The sequence below is a fragment of the Saccopteryx leptura genome, chromosome 3 (genome assembly GCF_036850995.1).
Source record: "Saccopteryx leptura isolate mSacLep1 chromosome 3, mSacLep1_pri_phased_curated, whole genome shotgun sequence".
Taxonomy (NCBI): domain Eukaryota; kingdom Metazoa; phylum Chordata; class Mammalia; order Chiroptera; family Emballonuridae; genus Saccopteryx; species Saccopteryx leptura.
Window position 1 is genome coordinate 368936797 of NC_089505.1, and position 19333 is coordinate 368956129.

General features: G+C 50.5%; 1 non-coding gene across 1 annotated transcript; it reads right to left on the reverse strand.

Annotated features, from left to right (window-relative positions):
- Positions 1–8873: 8873 nt before the first annotated feature.
- On the reverse strand, positions 8874–8949 carry TRNAA-UGC (transfer RNA alanine (anticodon UGC)). The gene has a single exon. It is a non-coding gene; the product is annotated as a tRNA-Ala (tRNA).
- Between the last annotated feature and the right edge of the window lie 10384 nt (positions 8950–19333).

The window sequence follows — 19333 nt, forward strand, 5'->3', positions numbered from 1 at the left end:
TCTGTGTGTGCTGGGGTTTCAGTCAATATAACTGTCTTCCTGCCGTTCCTCCTCTTCTTCCGGCTCCTCCTCCTGTTCCTGCTCCTCCCCCCTCCCCTCTTCTCTCTCTCCACCTCTTTCTCATCTGTGCCCCTCCTCCTCCTGTTCCTGCTCCTCCCCCCTCCCCTCTTCTCTCTCTCCACCTCTTTCTCATCTGTGCCCCTCCTCCTCCTGTTCCTGCTCCTCCCCCTCCCCTCTTCTCTCTCTCCACCTCTTTCTCATCCCTGCCCGTGGGACAGTTTCTGCCTGTTGCCAGCCAGGATTTTCAGCTTTGGCCACCAGGCTTCCTGCTGCTTCTCCCCCAGGGCTCCTCCTTTGCTCCCGCACTGAGGTCGTCTCCCTGCCGCGCCCTCCCGTAATCACCAGGGACTGCCGTCCAGTGTACGGCACTTAACTGTGACATCATCCACTTGTCGTACTAGAGTGTAAGTGAGTTCTTTGAGGGCAGCCGGTACAGTGCGTAACCCGCCCCGTACCTGTTTGTGGGCAGATGTCTGTGAACCGAGGGGACCCAGTGTATGCCACGTTCTCGGCCAGGGCAGTGCCGGGCTGTTGTGGGACAGAGAGTCATGACCTGGTCCAGGTCCTGGGTCACTCACTAACCTTGTGAGTGAGGGTTAAGTACTTCACTACTAGACGGCGTGAGTGGGCATCTCAACTGAGCCAGCCGTGGAAGGGGACACGTGAGCATCCCGCCTGAAACAGTTAATTGAACTCGTAAGTGAATGGGTATCTTTGGATCTGAAGCCATGACATTGGACGCACACAGTGGCTGGGCCTCGTCTGCACAGGGGCTGGGATGGACCACTTCCCCGAACTTGAACTCAGCACCACTCTGTCAGCCCCGAAATCTTCAAAGGGCAGAGAGCGGGATGTGGAAGGATGGACCCATCGATTCCTGGGCATGAGAAAACAAGCTGACCATCTGATCAGGGGCCTTTCTAAGTCCGGGAAATTGCCGTAAAGTAGGCATGACAGGGAGGTAGATGGAGGGACCCGTCAAAATACGGATGTCGGCCCTGGCCAGTTGGCTCAGTGGTCGAGCGTCGGCCTGGCATGCAGGAGTCCCGGGTTCAATTCCCAGCCAGGGCACACAGGAGAAGCGCCCATCTGCTTCTCCACCCTTCCCCCTCTCCTTTCTCTCTATCTCTCTCTTCCCCTCCCGCAGCCAAGGCTCCATTGGAGCAAAGTTGGCCCAGGCACTGAGGATGGCTCTGTGGCCTCTGCCCCAGGCGCTAGAATGGCTCTGGATGCAACAGAGCGACGCCCCAGATGGGCAGAGCATCGCCCCCTGGTGGGCGTGCTGGGTGGATCCCGGTCGGGCGCATGCGGGAGTCTGTCTGACTGCCTCCCCATTTCCAACTTAAAAAAAAATACGATGTCCCGTCTGTCTGCTCCTTCCCCGGTGACGCACGGCGCCCATGTCACTGCTGCTCAGCTGCTCCATGTCAGTCCCTCACCCCTGACTGCCACGTCGGAGGCCCCCCGGGCCCGAAATTCTCCGTCGTTTTGGAAACGCAGCGCTCTCGTAGGTCACACTTTGCACACTGGTTCCCTGACAGTGTCACCCCTCCTGCTCTGCTCCTGGAAAAGCTTCTGACGCAAGACTCAGGCCAGTGCCTCCTGCAGGAACGTCTGCTTCTCCCGAGAAGCTGCTCGGCCTGCGGGACGTGTGTCTCTGCGTCCGTGACACGTGTCCATGGCTCTGCGAAGGCGCCCGCGGAGCTCCTGCCTGTCTGTGTCTCTGAGGGACAGTGACTTTTCAATGGAAGGGAATCAGTCCTCACAGCCAGCAGAGATAAGCAGCTGGGGAAAAAAAAACAACCTAGTGACAATAAAAAAACAAAACAACAGAAACAAACACCTGAGACTATGCAGCCGTTGGGAGGGACCAACCGAGGACCCCTGTGCCGCGGAGAACCTGGACTCGCGTAGGAAGGTCCTGCGGGACAGCGTTGAGGATGTGATCTGGCTGGCTCTTCACCTGTGACCTTCTACACCGCGGCTCTCTCTCTCTCTCTCTGTGGGTTCTCCTTCCCACTGCCCCCTGGGGCCCGTCAGGTGTGGATGTGGTGAAGGACCCCCATGGTGCTAGCTCTAATGCAGGGGTAGTCAACCTGGTCCCTACCGCCCCCTAGTGGTGGTCAACCTGGTCCCTACCGCCCCCTAGTGGTGGTCAACCTGGTCCCTACCGCCCCCTAGTGGTGGTCAACCTGGTCCCTACCGCCCCCTAGTGGTGGTCAACCTGGTCCCTACCGCCCCCTAGTGGTGGTCAACCTGGTCCCTACCGCCCCCTAGTGGGCGTTCCAGCTTTCATGGTGGGCAGTAACAGAGCAACCAAAGTATAAATAAAAAGATAGATTTTTTTTTTGTATTTTTCTGAAGCTGGAAACGGGGAGAGACAGTCAGACAAACTCCCGCATGCACCTGACCGGGATCCACCCGGCACGCCCACCAGGGGCGACGCTCTGCCCACCAGGGGGCAATGCTCTGCCCCTCCGGGGCGTCGCTCTGCCACGACCAGAGCCACTCTAGCGCCTGGGGCAGAGGCCAAGGAGCCATCCCCAGCGCCCGGGCCATCTTTGCTCCAATGGAGCCTCGGCTGCGGGAGGGGAAGAGAGAGACAGAGAGGAAGGAGAGGGGGAGGGGAAGAGAGAGACAGAGAGGAAGGAGGGGCTGTGGAGAAGCAAATGGGCGCTTCTCCTATGTGCCCTGGCCAGGAATCGAACCCGGGTCCCCCGCACGCCAGGCCGACGCTCTACCACTGAGCCAACCGGCCAGGGCCTAAAAAGATAGATTTAACTATAGTAAGTTGTTTTATAAAGATTTATTCTGCCAAACTTAGCAAAAATCCGACATAAAGTACTTGGTAAGTAATTATTATTATATGCTTTAACTTGCTGAAACTCTGCTTTATAAATTTTATAAAGTAAAGTTACTTCCCTACTTTATAAATCACCATTACTGTGGAACCGGTGGGCGGTTAGAAAATTTTACTACTAACAGAGATACAAAAGTGGGCGGTAGGTATAACAAGGTTGATGACCCTGCTCTGATGACCAGCACGAGTCTGTGTGGTTTCTCTGTAGCCTGCCTGCACTTTGTAAAGTGTCCCTTTCTAATGTGCTTTAAACGCTCTAGCTGAGGTGAACCGCTCTCTCCCGCCATGACACAGCCAAGTCCCCTCTGCATCCTAGGTGCCCGGTGTGCGCGTCTGTACCATGATCTAACGGTAAGTAAGTCATGTGAGCATGAGACAGACGTCATTCTCCATTACTCCCCTTTGTTCCTCTATCCCGTTAAGTCGTGGCTGGTGTGTCATTTCACAAGCACTCGTGAAGCACCTCCTGTGATCAGGGCTCCGTCGAGGAGCAGGGGAATGCCGTGCTGTGTCAGCCACATTCGGGGGCCACGGGGCCCCATAGTCTGGTTAGTGTGGGGGAACTGAAGAGGCATACATGCTGCACATTAGCACACACTATAAAAAGTGCTAAATTAGCAACCTCTACGTACAAGTACTACAGAGAGGCAGGGCAACAGGAGCTCCTACCTCTGTCGGGGTGACATCTTCTGACTGTGTGGTGGGGGAGCTGGAGACGAGGCTTCCCTGGGGGAGTGTCCGTTTATTCATTTACCTGAGAGTCATGTTTGAGCTCACCATCGAGCAGGCATCGTGTTAGTGTCTGTGCTCTGTGATTCCATGCCTTGTATTGGTCCTCTAACCTGCTTTTTCCAGGAAGAAACAGAGCCTGGGAACAAACCTGAGACCCAGAGAACAGTCACGAAGCAGAAATACAGCCTAGCATTGATAGCGATTGTACTCAAGTCTGGGCAGGCACACCGTTCAGAGAGGGGAGGTGAGAAGCGTCAGAGGGAGGGGGCGTGGCCAAGGCCGAGGACAAAGTCAGGACGGAAGCCTCGTTCACAGTGTAGGGTGCTTGCAAGGCAACCCTCCAAGATGTGGTGACAAAAGTAAGAAGTGACCATGGTACATAGTCACAGAAAAAATAAATTCACTAGGGAAAGGTTTTAAAGCGAATACTGATTGAGCCACAGGACAGAGCTCTCTTCCAGCTGGGAGAGAGCCAGGCAGTACCTAACACCTGAGCAGAAGGAACCAAGACTGGAAATCCAACATCCCCACCGGCTCCCAGCTTGCAACGCCACTAGAACACACATAGATACTTGTTAGGTAATTGCATGCAACAACGTTGCATTCCCCCTGCAGTCAAGAACAGGTGAATGTTAGCAGGTGGCCAACGATCTCTTTTTCCAAGCTGTTAATTGAAATGCAGATGACTATGTTGATTTCTAGATTTCCCAAATAAATGTTACCATAGTCCTTGTAAGCCAGGTATCTCTCCTCTAACACAGCCACAGAGTGCTTGCTGGGGGAAAAAAAAAATGTGCTTCCACAGAAGAGAACAGAAGATTAGTCAGTACCCTGCAAGGCTTCCTGAGGGAACATTGTGTGCCTGCAGGATCTAATCTTCCATGACAGGATAATGGCGCCCAGCGACGGGGAGACAGCGAGAGGGGTAATTCGTCTTGACTTGAGCAAAGTTATGGGTTCTTTATCCTGTGGCACATCCATCTCTTCTTACAAAGGCATTCGGCAGGACAACGGCCAGGTGCCTACCAGTTCTGTTGTCTTGGATGATAGTCTGTGGATGAAAGCTGTCTAAGCAGAGTGCAAAGAAACATTGTTTCTAAAGAGAAGGACTGGAGTGTTTGCATGCTAACAGTGCAGCAGTCCTCACTGCCCCCGTCACCGTGAGTCATCCTGCCCGCTGGGTCCCCTGTCCTGTCACCTCTGCCTCCGGGGGCTCTGGGTGCACCTCATTTTCTGTGGAGACAATGGCTTCATGACAAACAAGATCAGAAAAATAGGCTTCGGACCCGAATGCCCTATACGCCTCTGTCTAAATACGGCACCAGCAGGAAGGAGCTAAGATTTGGTGTGGGTTGTTATTTGCAGAGTAAGAAGGAGGACGGAATTCCTAGATGTGTCATCTAATCTCTGCAACCTCACTGAGGCTGCTTTAGTGGGGAAGGCTCGTGTCTAGCTTGGGAATATTGTAACAGCTTCTCAAGGGCCCGGCGTTTCACCGAGGCCCCTTCCGGCCCCCGCCTCCCGCAGCCCCCTGGCCGTTACCCTCACCTGTGCCCCTGGGGTGGTGTCTCCATGGGTGTCTCCTGCCCCCACAGCCCACACTGTGTTCTCGGGGCTGCACTTCTCACCGTTCTGACCCTATTATTACTCTGTGGAGTAGTGTCTGTGCTTCCCCCCCCCACCCACCCACCCCAAACCGTCCAGGACATCTGATACTCCCTCTAATGACCAGTCTCAAGTCTTCGCTTTTGTTCTTGACTCCCGGCCAACTCCTCAGCAGCCTACAGTCATTTCCTTAACATTCACGAACGCTCCGGTTCTTTAGTGCCGCTGTGGTCCTGTTGCCTCTCCCGTGAACGCGCCCGCTTTCCACTACCTCCGCCTCCCGTAAGATACACCACCCCAAGCGACCCATGAGCCCTCCTTGGCCGTACCAAGCCTTCTCCAACTCTCCTGGTTGGGCGAAGTCTTCTCACAGGGACTTTGAAAACTCACTCTTTCTTAACGGCCACCGGGAACCCCTGAAGGAACTTGAGATTGTACTCCGCAACGAGTTTGGACACATGAATACCGTGGTGTCTCCTGTGTTATCAGGACTGCGCTTGCAACTTTTCTGAGAACAGACAGCCAGGGGCAAGGACAAAGGGGAGGCGAGCGGACAGGATGCTTTGCAGCGATGCCGGGTGCAGAGGGTGGGGTTGATAGCAGGTGAGCCCCGGGAGAGGAGGGTAGTGGTGGTCAGGCTGCAGTTTCATCTTGATGACAACACCCACAGAATTAGCTGGCATCCAAGACACGGGGTGTGAGGGTCAGAAAATAACTTAGAATGACCTTCAGGTGATTGGTCCCAGCAACCAGAAAGCTGAGACGGGGCAGACACGGAGAGCCGGCGTCTCGGGAGGACACTGGGGGTTCAGATGCAGACCGGAGGCATCTGCGTAAACGAGCCATCACGCCGTGGGGAATTCTGCGTGGGTCATCGTAGAGACGAGCCTGGCGCTCAAGGGAGAGGTCTGGCCTGGAGACCACGCAGGCTGGAGATCCAGCTGGAGGGTCGCAGTGCTCTGTCGTCTCTGGATCCTGCCGCCGGGTGAGCTCCCACGGGGCTGGGTGGGGACACAGCAGGAGACAGACAGACGGACCTCCGTCACTCCCCGGAGTTTGCAGGTCCGAGAAGGAAGGGGTGCGGGAAGCAGAGTGAGAAGGACTGAGGAGGAGGACAGGCAGGCGGCAGCCAGCAAGCTGAGACGAGAAGTTCAAGGGGAAGGAGAGCCCGCTGGTCAGATACTTCTAAACGACGACACCGTGCGGCTCGGGGCTCGGCCGCAGGTGCCACAGCGTGGCAGCCCTCGGCGACCCTGACGGGGAGTTTGGTGGAGTGAGGATGAAAACCTGATTATAGTGGGTTTAAAGAGCGGGCAGGGAAGAACTGGTGACAATGAGGGGGCAGACACTTGTTTTAAGCATAATTTGAATGTATGGGGGGAAAACCCAGAAAAATGAAGGGAAAAGTGGGTTTAATAGTGCATTTTAAGACGTGAAGAATAAGAGCATGTTTGTCTATAGAGGTGACAATAATCTAGTGGAAAAAACAAGTAATGACAGATGATGTATGCGGAGTAGAAATGCCAGAGAAACGCTCTGGAGTAGGAAGGACACACGGGGTCGCTGGCACCGCTGGGGAGGTGGACCCCGGCCCCTTGGCAGCGGGAGGGACCCCGGAGTCCGTGGCTGCAGAGCCTGCTGATAGCTGGGGGTGGCAGGGTCTTCTCGAGTTGCTCTTCTGATTGTGTGTGTGTTGGTTTTTTGTTGTTGTTTTATTTTGCTTTTGTTTTATTTTTGTGAAAGAAGATGTAGGCGTAAGGATGACAGATGGGTGAAGTGGGTATTCTTGGTTTGAGAAAAGAGCAAATTCTGTCTCATAATGTCTATGCCAATGCTAGCTTTAAAAAGAAAAAGGAGCCTGACCAGGCGGTGGCACAGCAGATAAAGCGTCAGACTGGGATGCGGAGGACCCAGGCTCAAAACCCCGAGGTCGCCAGCTTGAGCGCGGGCTCATCTGGTTTGAGCAAAGCTCATCAGCTTGAGCCCAAGATCTCTGGCTTGAGCAAGGGGTCACTCGGTCTGCTGTAGCCCCCCCATTCAAGGCACATATGAGAAAGCAATCAATGAACAACTAAGGTGCCACAACAAAGAATTGATGCTTCTCATCTGTCTCCCTTCCTGTCTGTCCCTCTCTCTGTCTCTCTCTGTCCCTGTACACACACACAAAAAGAAAAAGGATAACATTTGGGGTGTTCTACGGCCCCCTTGGAGTTCCAGGTCAGGAACCAAAGTTGCAGCCCGTCACCATGGTTATGTGTGTGCCACTCTGTCCCCATTCGGTCCCTTTCAGCCACACCCACACAAGAGCGAGCCCCGAGACTTGGCTTGAACTGCAGTTGGCGCTTTGCTTACCGAGTAATATGAGGACAGAAAGGGTGACTTCCGTGATCGTCCCTGGAAACGAACCCTGGGTGTGCTGGGCACACAGTACTTGAAAAGGGGGCGGGGCAGTTAAAATTCGATGCCACCCGTGGACAGGAGGGTCTGATGGGTTGAGTGGTTGTTGAGGATGGCAATCATCTGGAAAGACAGGAGGCGGAACTGGACATGCCAAGGCCCCATCTCGGTTACCTAAGGAACTGTGAAAGGAGAATGATGCTTCCTTCCTGTCGTTCATGGTCTGATGGGACGCAGCCAACTCCACACGGGAGGGAAGTCGAGGTAGTTCGCATCTCCTGCACATGCCTTGTGCCAGGAGCTTCCCATGCTGTTTCTCTTACACTTTTGAAAACTGTCAGTGGGCCAAGCACCACCCTTCCCACTGCAGAGGAGGAAATGACAGCCCTCGAAGTTGCGCCGGGTTGGCAGGCATGGGAAGGTTCAAACCTCAGTCATCTGACTTCGCAAATCCTCATGTTTATTGCTAAGTAGCTCAGTCCAAGATATGGTTATAAAGGGATAAGCAAATTCACTGGACAGGTTCTTTTCTGAGGACCTTATATCCTTCGAAGTGCTATATCTTGTAACAGATACAGATTTTGTTCACGCCCTGATATTGGAAAAGAATGACATAGATAGGTAGCTATTAACATAGGTGGCCAAGATAGAATGTGGGGAAGATCAGCTATCATACCTTGAAACACCAACACTCTGCGTTTGTGTGTGTGTTCATAAATTTAAAAGAGCAGTATCTAGGAGAATGCACAATGAATTATTAAAAGCCATTTTATCTAGTTAGAGAGCTGGCCTTGGACAGAAAGATAATTTAAGTTTTTGTTATTACAATACACTTATAAAAGCAGAAAAGATATTAGGAAATGATAAAACGGATTGATATATGACAAGAGTCCTTTTTTTTTTTTTTGTATTTTTCTGAAGCTGGAAATGGGGAGAGACAGTCAGACAGACTCCCACATGCACCCGACCGGGATCCACCCGGCACGCCCACCAGGGGGCGATGCTCTGCCCACCAGGGGGCGGGCGATGCTCCACCCCTCCGGGGCGTCACTCCGTTGCGACCAGAGCCACTCTAGCGCCTGGGGCAGAGGCCAAGGAGCCATCCCCAGCACCCGGGCCATCTTTGCTCCAATGGAGCCTCGGCTGTGGGAGGGGAAGAGAGAGACAGAGAGGAAGGAGAGGGGGAAGGGTGGAGAAGCAGATGGGTGCTTCTCCTGTGTGCCCTAGCCGGGAATCGAACCCGGGACTTCTGCACGCAAGGCCAACGCTCTACCACTGAGCCAACCGGCCAGGGCCTATGACAACAGTCTTTTTGATGTTGAGCAGAATTCCTACTTTCTCAGTTTAACCACATATTGGAGCTGACAGTTGGTATTTACAGCTCAGCCATGGGAAATGTATCTAATTTTATGAGTGTCCCTATCTGTCCTGTGGGGGTCTCAGTGGTCTCGAATACACAGTGAAAGGTAGGAATGAGATGCCTTTTGAGATTCATTCTCATTCTACATTCTTATGTTTCTTGACCTCAGTGTTGGAAAAAATACTAATGATCAAGTCCAAAAATTTTCATTCTGAGACTTCTCTTATCCTGACTTGTGGAGTAATTTCTTTAAGTATTACTTTTCTTAATTTGGTGTTCGTCTTGTTGTTGGGAAAATAAAGAACTTGAATTAGATCAGCGGTTTCCACCTCGACCCCACACAACCTTAGCCAGCAGGTACCTTGGGTGAGTCACCTCATCTTTTATAAGCTTCAAGATCTCATGTTTGAAAATGGTGGGGAAGTGTCCCCTCGATGGGCAGAGCAGCGCCCCCTAGGGGGCTTGCTGGGTGCATCCAGGTCGGGGTACATGCAGGAGTCTCTCTCTGCCTCCCAGCCTCTCACTTAAAAAAAAAGAAAAAGAAAAAGAAAAAATGACAAGGGAAAACAGTGATTTCTCTGCAGGAATTTTAGATAAATAACATTTATGAAAATAACATTTCATAAGTGAAATGGAATTTATGACAGTTACAGAAGACATAAAGAGTCATAATGTCCCAGAGTAAATCCCAACCTGCAGGGTTCCGGGGTTCCAGGGCTAAGTTTTGCCTAACAGATGCTCTTGTTTCTTCTCCACCCCCGTCCGGCTTCCTCCTGAGGACGTGACGCTTTGTCCAGGCCTCGGTGAGAGGGAATTTATGACTGCAGAAGGAAGAGAGGCAGGCATCTCCGGGGGAAGAAAATGTACGGACGGTTAAATAAGACAAATCTCACATGTCAGTTGATTTCAACGCCACATTCTCCCTTTTGCTTGAGTGCAAACCCAAATTTGAAACCACACGTGAAGAGTCGAAAGGTCAAAGCTGCCTCATCCCTTATTTTTCTTTTTTAAGTAAGAAAATCTTGATTAAACAAACCCTTGAATAATGCAAAGCCCATTAGTCATCGATGGTCCTCGGTGCAATGAGGAATGCTGACTTTAAGATTATTGAATTGATAAGACTTAACATAATGAGTGGAAAAGCAGAGATGACAAATGTGTCCCTCTTTATCCTAAATGATTCCAGCTATCTTTTCCTTAGCTCAGACTTATAAGCATTTTATGTTTCCATTATAATTTTTACCACCCTCTTAGGAGATAATTGTTCGGGACGGGAAATTTGAGAGACTATTATGAAATCTCTGCAGGTGCACCAACATCTCGTTGGCCCCAGTGTCTTTGATGAGCTCACTTCCTGAAGTCACCCGTCAACGCTTCAAACGCAACCTTGACTCGCACCTTGGGGTTTCCTGGAAACCCTCTGTGATGAGTTCCGATGCACGAGGCGAGGAAGTAAAGCACTCTGACTCTTTGTGCTGGTGGCCGTGGCCAGAGCGGGAGGCTAGAAGTGACAGGCAGAGGAGCTAACAGGGGAGGGATGGAGGCAGAAAGGCATGTGGCATGTTTGGGTGAAAATGCCTTGACCTAATTCCTTTTTCATGGGAATGTTGATTTTTTTTTTAATCCATCGATGAATTAAAAACGAGGTAGAACTCAGAGACACTGTCAGGATCACTCCTCTTTACCTAAAGTCACACGAAGGCCAGAGGTCTCCGCTGGAATCAATGAGAGGAAAACCTCAAGAGTTAAACCGTTGGGAGAGTCAATTCAATGGGACACCGCCATATTGGCTATCAAGCTGGGTACCAAAGGCCTGGCCCCTGTCTTTGTGGCGTGTGAGTCCCAGTGAAGGTCATAGGAAGAGTCCTCGAGTAATTATCATCCAAGAGAGATGCATTACTTCCCTCAGGTCATCAGTCAGAGAAGGGTTGCACCCGGCTAAGATCGAGGTGTGGGCCAGGGCTCTGTTTCCTGTGGGGACGCCAGGGCAGAACCGTTTCCTTGCCCTTTCCTGCTGCCAGAGCTCACCTGCCCCCCTGGGCTCATGGTCCCTTCCTCCCTCCTCAACACCAGCAGAGTAGCATCCTCACATCTCTCTCCAACTCTCCTGTCTCCCAATCTCACTTAGAAGAACCCCTGTGGTCCCTTTGGACCCACTGTAATAACTCAGTCTGATCTCCCCATCTCAGAGCCTTCATTTGATCTCTTCTTCAGTTCTGTTTTGCATGCAAGGTAACAGAGTCACAGGTTCTGTGGGTTAGGACGTGGGCATCATTGGAAAGCTATGTGCCTGCTTACCAGGAATATGTCCTGAACTATTCCAACATCAACAATAGGTCATAAATGGGAGGAACTCTTTTTGCACCTGCGATCAGCAGGGACATAATTGATTCATTCAATGATAGGCATTGAGCTTGCAAAGTAGACAGGTGGCAATATTAGAGGACCACCAAAGCTACATGGAACCCCGCATGCTAAGCCCCAGGGTGCAGAGTCTTAGGATGCCACAAGGGAGCATGGTGGGGGTATGGGAAGAACATGTCCCAGTTGACCGTATGCACTTTGAACAGAGAAGCATAAACAACTTAGAGAATACTAATGCTAAATCTTGAGATGGCAGATTTGGGGAATCTCAGAACAGGGAAATATTACTATTATTGGAAGCAGCATGGCCACTGAATATTTCTCTGAGCTGCTCCTTGAAGGTTGGGTAAGATCTGAATAGACAAACTTTTCCTTTGTTCTCTCCTTCCCTCCCTTCCTCTCATTCTTTCTCCCTTCTTTCTTTCATTTCTCAGTTAATTTAGCCCGAAGTCATTAAGACCAAAGTAAACCAGTAACAATAGCCTATAGCATGGTATTTGAACCACACTGCCGAGCCAGTCCAGTGATGATGGAAATGGTCGTCTGAATGAGGAATGCTGACTTTAAGATTATTGAATTGATAAGACTTAACATAATGAGTGGAAAAGCAGAGATGACAAATGTGTCCCTCTTTATCCTAAATGATTCCAGCTCTCTTTTCCTTAGCTCAGATTTATAAGCATTTTATGTTTCCATTATAATTTTTACCACCCTCTTAGGAGATAATTGTTCGGGACAGGAAACATCTAGTAACCAAACAGAATAAAAGGGGCATAGACTGGCATACAGGAATTTGAGCACATGAGTAACTATGTTGGGAATGGCATCCAGCTCTTTAATGACAAGGAGGGAGAGAGAAAAGCAGAAAGAGACCCTATGATATTGAGAGCCTGTTTGACTATAGAGATGGATGAATAGAGATACAAAAAACAATTAGAGGTAAAAGTCTGTGTGTGCATGCATATATTTCCACTGTGAAAGCCTGGGGACAATGACAGTGTGGTAGCAATTAGCATGCATGGCATTTAGATCCTGGTTTCTAAAAACCATGAAGATGAAGTGCTCCATTCAAGGAGTCAAGAGATGTGGAAGGAAGGAAGGAAGGAAAGGAGGAAGGAAGGAAGGAAGGAAGGAAGGAAGGAAGGAAGGAAGGAAGGAAGGGAGGAAGGGAGGAAAGGAAGGAAGGAAGGAAGGGAGGAAAGAAGGGAGGAAAGAAGGAAGGAAGGAAGGAAGGAAGGAAGGAAGGAAAGAAGGAAGGAAGGAAGGGAGGAAAGAAGGAAGGAAGGAAGGAAGGAAATAAGGAAGAAAGGAAGGAAGGGAGGAAGGAAGGAAGGAAGGAAGGAAGGAAGGAAGGAAGGAAGGAAGGAAGGGTTTCAGCACCCTGGACAGCTCTCGCAGGTCACACAACTAAGAAGAATCAATGTTATCAGACCTGAGTTTCTGGCCATCCCTTTAGCACACTGGGAGGAGCACTGTGTACCCACACTGCTGACTGGTAGAAGTGCAGTCTAGAAAGAAAAATCACATCATCCAACGATGACTAAAGAGAACATTACTTCACCTTTGAAATATAATTGCATTTCTATGGGAATTAATCTGTTTGGCTCTTCCAAAAACACAGGAAGACAGAGCCTCTATAAAGTGGAGCAGAAAGCACAAGGTAAGCAAAATCTAAGACAAAAAGCCAGTAGGGTGAGACGGGAAAGTAATCTAGATAAAAATGGAAAAGTCACATTGGGGGGAGGGCTTAAAATATGGAGATGTGAAATTGCATAGACCCAAATAAATAATTTAGGTAATAAATATGCAAAAATGTCTCTGGATCTCAGATGAAAATAACTGAGGTTAAAACCAATAAGCCAAATTAGTAATTTAAAGGAAGGATATAATAATGACTCAGAGATTAAAGAGTATAAAATTTTAAATCATGGAGAACCGTGTTTTCAAATTCCTTAATGAAATTAAAAATTGCTGAAAACAGCGATTATCTTTTATTAAAAAATGTAGGCAGGCCAAGAGAAAAGCGTATGTTGAGGGCCCAGAACAGGGCTCCAGAAGCAGGGACACTCCCAGGCACTCTGTGAGACACAGGCTCGGGACTGCCACTGATCCTGGGCCCCCAAACATCACTGAAGACCATCAGTTTGGGGTTAGGGCCATCAGGTGACACGGGTTCCCTCACATCTGTCTCCCTGTAGATTAAGCGCTCCACTGCATGCACAGAGCTTGCAGGGATCCCGAGCGCGGGGCACATTACATGGTCCTTCTGAAGGTGGAGGGAACTTGCTTCACCTTCCGCTCTGCAGAGGAGGGTACAGTGCTTTCCAGCTCTTTTTGGATTTGGGAGGCAATCACAGACCCCAGTCGGGAATACGGTTCAAAGCCATTTTACCGGGTAAGCCATAGGCTGCAAATTTTCAAATGCGCCCTGCACCAAAGGAGGCTCTGCTTGTAGGTCTAGACTGAACTTCACGTAGCCAGCAGGATCTTTGGAAACACTTAGTGGTAAAAGAAAGGTCCGCGGCCAGTCAGTGCAGGAAGGTGCTTCCCGCAAGGCCGCAAGGTATCAGTGCAGACTTCCAGGATTTGAAGTCAGATCACACTCTCTTCTTTTGACTACTGTTGTTCATCTGGGGCATTATTGTTGTTGTTGTATATATTTTGTTTCCTTTTTTTTGTTTTGTTTTTCTTTAGGACTCTGTTTTATACAGACACCAAAATGAAAATTATTATGAAAAGCCTTTTTATTATGAAGAACCTCTTAACATGATATAAGAATTTAGTAGCACCAACAAAAAAAATAGCTCCTTACAACTTGATACTATTTTCATGTTTCCCAGTTCTTTTATAGACCTCCTATCACGTGAGCCCCATAACATCCCCAGGCAGTGTGCTACCAGCTTTATTTATTTCACATTTTGGCCAATAAAGGCTCAGAGGAGCTGGTTTGTCCCCAGCACAAAGGTAGTAGGTAGCTGGCTGCCCAGTGTCTGCGGGGTGACTGGTCTGGCACACAGACAGCATTATCCCGAAGAACCTTCCACAGATGGTTCAAGTTCTCATAACGGTCTTCGTGGGACTGTATTACATCCAGGTGCTTCCAGACTCTGCTCAGCCTGCGATTCTGACAGGAGGTTTTTGAAAGTGAGGGATCCTGAGAGTGTCAGCATATTCCAATCTCCACCTGAAAGTTAAGATGTTGGCTTACCCTTTTGTATACGAAGCAGGGAGGAGACGAGAGCTTCATGAACGACACCTCTGTTCTGGTCGCTGATTCCATAGCTAATCGATGGAATAATTTAATAGGTGGTTTCCTTCTAATCCCCCCACCTGTCTCACCTTGCCCTCCCCTCTGACAGCCGCTCCGGTCACTGAAATGTTCTCCTGGAGGGCGTCACTGATGCCTTTATCTGCGCACAGGACACGTATCCTTAGGGGATATTTTATTGGATTGCCTGAATTTCCTATTGATTTTTATCACGGGGCACGAGATGTCTAAAAACAGTCATCAAGGGCATGTCTGTCTTTCACCCACAGCCTCTCTCGACAATATGTGTTTCTCGACAATGGTGTTTTACTAACGAGTTCCCCTTGGCAATCAGGACCAAGCACGAGGACCCTCTCCTTGGTGCGAGGGCCATAATGTCACCAGGAGACCAAAATGCTCAGCAGCGAGTTCCAGATTCTGATTTCCTGAGAACCGTGCTGTACAATCCTGGTCCAGCTCACCGTCCTTGGGGCTCCAGACCTCTGAACCCACTGAGCGCAGGCTGCATGTGTGGGAAGCTAACAGCACCCCTGAGGTCGGGTCTAAGCCCAGGCCAGGCGGTGGGGTTCTTACGGATCTGCAGCCTTCGTGTGGTCTGCCTCAGCATTGGTGGCGGTGCCTGGTCCTCTGATCTGTCACCATCACATTCTTTAGATTTCTCTTTGTCCCTTGATGGGCAGTCTCCTATTAACATGAATAATTCTTTGTAGTAAACTTTCTATTTTCAAAACTGTTTGTGGTTTCCGTCTTTTGTTTGGACCCTGACTCATAGGGACAGATGGCTGTTGTTTCCAGGGACTCCCCTCCACTTGTGGTGGCCCAGCCTCACAGGGAGGCGTCACCTCTGATCTCCTGAGTCCCAGGAGTCCGTTGCATCTGCCGTTCAGGCAGTGATTTTGTTTCATAAGGCACCGGGTGGAAAACTTAATTTGTAGGTTTTAGCTCGTTACAAATTCTCCTTCACGGTAAGATGATTTCTGTGGTTAGTGTCAATGCGGAGCGGGGTGCTAGGCCGCTGGGGTCCACAAGGAACTGAACGGTGGTTCTGGGAGAAATACTTCCTGCAGGGCAGCCAGCCCTGTGTCCTGAGTGTGGATTAGTTTCCGTGAGAATAAATCGCTGCCCACTCCACTGCGGAAGGGAGGGAAGGCTACACCTGCCACCCAGCCGCAGGGGGACTGCGTTTGGGAGTGATGTGCTCTCATAGCAGCAGGGTGACCATGCAATTCATTTTCTATAAGAGGACACTTTGGAGAATGAGAAGAGGAGCTAATGAGACCCCAGGACCCGAGGGATGAACCGAGACTGGAGGGTGAATCTGCGTGTACAGTTACCCTGCACCCCGGGTGGGTAGCTTCCGCCTCTGCTGAGGACATGAGCGGTACGTGGCGGCAGCTGTGTCTGGGTCAGCCTGGGGACAGATGCAGGACCCGAGGGATGAACCGAGACTGGAGGGTGAATCTGCGTGTACAGTTACCCTGCACCCCGGGTGGGTAGCTTCCGCCTCTGCTGAGGACATGAGCGGTACGTGGCGGCAGCTGTGTCCGGGTCAGCCTGGGGACAGATGTCCAGCTTATGGAGCCTGTACATCGTCTCCATTCCTGATGTCATAGATGTTCTGTGCCTGGACCCTTAGGGCAAAGGCCAGGCTTCCCAGGGACGGAGGCTGACGGAGGCCCTTGGTGCTCACCTGTCCCTCTGATCCCCGAGAGTTCGCCCTCAGGCTGGGTCTCCTGATGCTCCTTTAGTTTAATCATAAATGTCTCTGTTCACTGTGCCCTGTAGGTCCTCTGTGTGACACCGAGTTTCCAATCAGTGTTTTTTTTTTTCAAAACTCCCGAGCAGCCATTGAACAACTGTGGGGTCACTGTGGGCTGTGCCGTTTGCTGCTGCACAGAGACCATGCAGAAGTGCCACTCACTGCTTCCCACTGAGGTCACTTCACTGCTTAACTGTCCACAGGCCCCCCTGAGGGGCCGTCTGGCAACAGCCACTCACCTCCAGCAACAGCACACTGCTTAGAAAGAGACCCTCGATCGTGTTAACTGCCGTAGAGAGCTGCACGCGGGTCTGTGTGTGTGAGCTCACGGAGAAGCAGTGAGCGCTAGTGTGTAGTAGTCAGTCCAGGCTGCGTAACAAAACATCGTGGAGTGGGTGATTTCAACAGCAGGAGCTTGTCTGTGCCCAGCCCCGAAGGCTGAAGTCCTAGCCAGGGCGCGGGCACGGTCAGCTCCCATGGGAGTCCTCCTCCTCCTTTGCAAGAAGAATGAGGGTGAAAGGGGATTTGCGGGCACTCAGAGTGTGAGGGTGAAGAGAACGTCACTCCTCACGGAGCTGAACTCCATATGCACGGCACACCCATCCGTACACCCACCTCCTATCACACGGTTCTATTCAGATACTGCACCTGTACTGCAAGATGGGTGAGCCCTGGAAAGTGAGATCAAACCCATGCAATTGCATAAGGAGTGAAGGTCAGTGAGGACAAGAGCCAGCCAGCATGGAAGACAGAGACCGACCACTAATCTCATTGTGTCCCATCTTGTGTCACCGTGGCGTTCCGCTGAGCTGACGAGGCCTCTCACTTGCCATGCACTTGCTGGGGGGCTGACCTCACGTCAGTGCCCTCCGTGAACTATCTTATTCCATCCTTATCGGGTTTATCAGCCCGTTTTACATCAGCGGCGCCTGATTCGAGGCAAGGTGAATGAACATACCCAAAGTCTACAGCTGGTAAATAGAGATACAGATTTTATCCCAGGAACTCTTACTCAGAAACCATGACTGAAATGTCTTACTTTGTCCGGTAGAGATATAAGTAAGCCATAATGACCTACCTTAGAGGAATAAAAAAAAAAAGAATTGAAGAAAATGCTTAAAACAGGTGGGGTTATTGGTGGGTAAGTTATTTGAACAGTCCTAAGAGTTTGGCAAAAGGGTCATTAGCTTGCAAAGTCAGCTCTCACTGCCAGGGACAACGGTCAAGAACGTCAAAGCCTCCTTAGCTGGACCTCGGCCAATTGCCACCTTGCTGGTGCATCTACCCTGACAGTCAGAAAATCTTCTTCCAAATGAGCCAGAACAGTGGTTTTCAACCACTGGTCCACCAGAAATTTAGTGCAGGTCCACAGAAGAGCTAACGAGCTAACCACCCTGATGTTGTCCAAAGATTATAGCGTCTCATACACCGAGCTACAAGACCTTCTCCAACATTCTGCGGAACTGACCAAGATTATAGCGTCTCATACACCGAGCTACAAGACCTTCTCCAACATTCTGCGGAACTGACCAAGATTATAGCGTCTCATACGCTGAGCTACAAGACCTTCTCCAACATTCTGCGGAATTGACCAAAGTGAGAGAGTTTCTCAGGCGTCTGTTTTCTCTTTTGCATTCCGGCGATAGTCAGGCTCATAAAACAACAGGCCAGTTGTTTAACGGACGCCTTATTCCTCCCACCATGTGCTTATTCCTTATTCCTCCCACCATGTGCTTCGGAAGTCGGCTTTTAACCTCATGTGTCCATGCAAGATGTGTGAGGTGTGGGGCTCTGGGAAGAGCCCAGGATTCAGAAAAGGTTTTGAAACTATTTTATATGATTGTTTTAAAATGAAATGAAATTAAATGGTGTAAGGAATGGGACCCCTTTCCACAGCACAAGGTACAAAAAGTCACTCCTGTTCCGTCCTTCGAGTACCCAGATCCCAGGAAAACCCCATATTCTCTTCTTATTCAAACACCTTAAGGTCATTACCGGTCTAAAGATATCAGCTCCACTTCCAAACGCCAGATGACCACAACTGGGAGTGGCCTAACCACGCCCACAGGGAAGTGTATTGTCCGGCTCTGTGGCTTGTGTTATCAACCAAGAGGGTGACCTGTGCAGTGTGCTCTTGTCCATTGCAGTTTTTTGGGTGCCATTATGGGTTGCACTGTGTGCCCCTCCCCCAAAAATGATACGTGGAACTCCTAACCCCTGGGAGCTATGACTGTGCTTATTTGGGAAAGAGGTCTCTGCAGATGTCATCAGGTTAACATGAGGCTGTACTGAATTAGGATGGGTCCTCATCCAAATAGGAAGAGGAGAAAGGCTCAGAGACAGAAGGAGGACACCGTGTGATGACGGAGGTTGAAGGGATGCGCCCGCCAGCCAAGGGCACCAAGGGTTGCTGACCACACCGGAAGCTGAGAGAACAGCTCTTGACGTGAAGAGCTGAGACGTATTGTGGCTATATCAGCAGTGAGCTACCCCTTTCAAACTGTTACAGCAGGCAGGCTGGGACACCCACGAACGTAAATACCTGGACCACACGTCTAAACAGAGTGCACCATTGAAAAGTGCAAGGTAGGAGAATAGGGAACATTTCAGTAACCAGGCAAAGACAAAGCGACAGTCGTGTGTGTGCGTGTGTGTGTGTGTGTGTGTGTGTGTGTGTGTGGTCTTCTTTGAACTTGGTCTTGAAGAACGCTTGTCCGAGGACGAGGTATTTGGTGTCCGGAAGGGGAAGTTGCACAGGCACGTGCAGTGCTCGGGGCTGAAGACTCATTGGCTGGTGCAGTCGTCATGAGGAGAGAGGAGGGAGGGGTCAGAAGAGCAGGTGGCCGACCAGAGGATGAAGACCCCCCTTTGAAGCCCACGGGCAGTTCAGTTTGCCTCGGGAAGGTAACGCCGACCCCAGGGTGAGAG